Source organism: Poecilia reticulata, unplaced genomic scaffold, assembly GCF_000633615.1.
Source record: "Poecilia reticulata strain Guanapo unplaced genomic scaffold, Guppy_female_1.0+MT scaffold_240, whole genome shotgun sequence".
NCBI classification, from domain to species: Eukaryota; Metazoa; Chordata; class Actinopteri; order Cyprinodontiformes; family Poeciliidae; genus Poecilia; species Poecilia reticulata.
Window position 1 is genome coordinate 262,484 of NW_007615030.1, and position 2,977 is coordinate 265,460.

Genomic DNA, 2,977 nt, shown 5'->3' on the forward strand with positions numbered 1-2,977 from the left:
ATTTCATGGTTCCTTTTTCCACATAATGTAACCGGTAGTGTTTAAGATGAAAAAATAATAATAATAAAAACTAAAAATAACTCACTTTTATTTGAACAATCATCATTTCTAATATTTGGCACAGTTAATTGTTTGTTACCAAAATACTTTTTTTTAACTAATTTTGGAGTCAGAAATTCATTACCGTAATGCGTCCCAAGTAAAAAAAATGCTTTCACCTCAATTTATCATTGTAATTATTCAAGCTGGTTTATAAAAAAATACCACCAACTTGTTTAAAACTATGTAAACTAACTCAATATTGTAATATATAATGATTTCCTATTAAATAATAAATTATGTGATCGGTATCAGTGAKCGGCCCTCATGGGTGATCGGTATCGGCAGGAAAAAACCTAATCGGCACATCTCTAGTTTGCACCATATTAACATTTACGGTCATATTTAATAAATTAGAACATGAGTTCCGATGAGGCTCGTTTGTCAGATTTTGAAAACAATTTTGGCAGGTATTAAACATATTTTTCATTAGACCCACATTTCTGCATCAAGGTTTTCATTTAATTGTTCTGTAATCTAAATTGGAAATGTCATGTTTTAATTTGCTGCAAGCAACAGATCATCATCATTAACAAATAAGAGCTTTAAAACTGTTCGTAGAGAATTAATCTTTATGATGTGTTAAGCTTCAGAGCCGAGTTACTGAAATACATTAACTTTTCATAAATATTCTAATTTATTGAAAATTACTTTAGCTAAGGATTACTAGAGTGACACAAGTCATCCCTGAAATTCTGATGCATAGAATCACAAATCTAAATCTAATCGGTCACAGAAAGTAAACACAAGAAAACATATTTGATCATTAAAATGGCACACTATTGATGTATTAAAATTAAATATGATAGGTACACTTAATGATATAGTATTAGCCATTATGTAATACATTCAGTCAGAGGTTTCTTCAGGGTCAGTGTGCTCAGGAGATCTTTCCGGCCGACAGCCATCACCATATTCAATGGCTCTGTGAAGAATCTTGATGAGCTACAATATTTAATTTCGCTGTGGGATTAATAAAGTATTTTTGAATTTCAATTTGAAGTACTTTTACTTTAAATGTTTAATTTTAAATAGGCAGTACTTTTTTGTTTTTTACTTTTACTCAAGTAAAAATGTTAATGTGGTACGTTTGCTTTTACTAGAGTACATGGCTTTTTTTGTGTACTTTTATTTAAGTACATTGTTTGAGTACTTTATCCACCACTGGCTTTAACGATATTTAAATGAAAAAAATTCTGTAGCAAAATGTGCTACCCACCCACGTATTTACCAGGTAGGACATTTTTAGAGAGTTTTGGTAGATCAACATGTGCTACCATAGATGTGAAGGATTCTAATATAATTATATTTTTTATATTTTAGTGCATCTAAATGTGCTAGCTTTGCATATTCTCAGGAAGGATTTTAGTGCATTTACACAAGCAAGTATTTTTAAACAGGAATTCAGGTGTTTTTAGAAAAGATTTCGTCATTCACATATTTTTCAAATGCTGCGTTGTCACTGCTAAGTGCTACTTAAATCAGTGATTCTTGAGAATAGGGACAAAATGGGTTTTAATTTTCCCATCATATTTTTTGTTATTTCTCAACCTTATGTAWGCAAATGTGACAAATAATGTTTTGGAAATGTAAAGATGCTAAGGTACAGGCTCCCAGTTGCAACATTTTCTTTTTAAAAATTACATTTTTAATCAACCCGACCTAGAACGTTGTCATCACCATCTGACAAAAATAAATAAAAAAATCATTTTTAATGACCGTTAGTGATTTGTACTCATTTTACAGACAAATGTTTCTCAAGAAACAAAATAAATATTATTTAAAACAAAAAACAACAAAAAGTCCATCTGACAGAGTTGACACTGCATGACGGAGTTGACACAGAACTGAAGGTGGTGACAAACTAGTGAGTAAAATGAAAAACTTAGTACATGTGAAGTAATGCAATTTATGTAAATATATTAAAATGAATTAATTGCACATTTAAGTGAGATTTGACAACAATTTCACTGAAAGAGTTACAATAACTCTGACGGAGTTGACAAAAAGCCAAACTACCTCAATTTATATGATGTTATTTCTAAGGAGGGAGATGCGGGAGAGGGGCGATGTGGGCACACGTGCTACTCTGAGCTCCGTTCGTGCAGCCCTCAACCAGCTACATAAACTGGCCCTTTACACATAATTTCTTTCTCAAGGTGGACCCGAACATCCACGTTCTAAAGTAAGGAGGAAAAAAATTGAGTTTTTATAAACGATGTCGGCCGTTAATGAGAAAGATTTCTCTAGTCTGAAGAATGCTAACGCTGCTAAGCTAAACTTGCATAACTATGCTGCTGCTGCTAGCGCTGAAACACCAATGGAGACGTCAAAAATGCCTCCGGTACAAGACGGCAACTAAACGCTTCTCCAACCAAACTCCCACCTGCTAAAAAACAATCTACAATGGAAAACCTTGAACAGAAGTTTACTGCAATGAATAAAGAAAACGCAGCTCTGAAAGAAAAACTGATGGAGGCTGAAAGATACAAGCGTCGTTGGAACCTGAGGCTGTCAGGCCTCAAAGAGCAAGAAGGAGAAAACCTCAGAGAAAAGGCAGAACATCTTCTCTCAAGAATCGTACCACAATGGGCAAACCAGGCAGGAGATGTGATCGACATAATACACCGTTTGGGAAGAAAGGAAGAAGGACGGACCCGTCAGGTCATCCTGCAGTTCACTAGGAGGCGCCATCGAGACACAGTCTGGAAAGTGACCAAGGATTCAGCAGTCTGCAAAGAAGAAGGTCTGCGTTTTGCTCAAGATCTTATTAAGGAAGACCGACTGGCAAGAGAAGAACTGTGGCCTACGATTACAAAAGCCAGATCCCAGGGTAAGGTGGCCTTTTACAGAGGTCACATCGCAGTGATCGACGGCA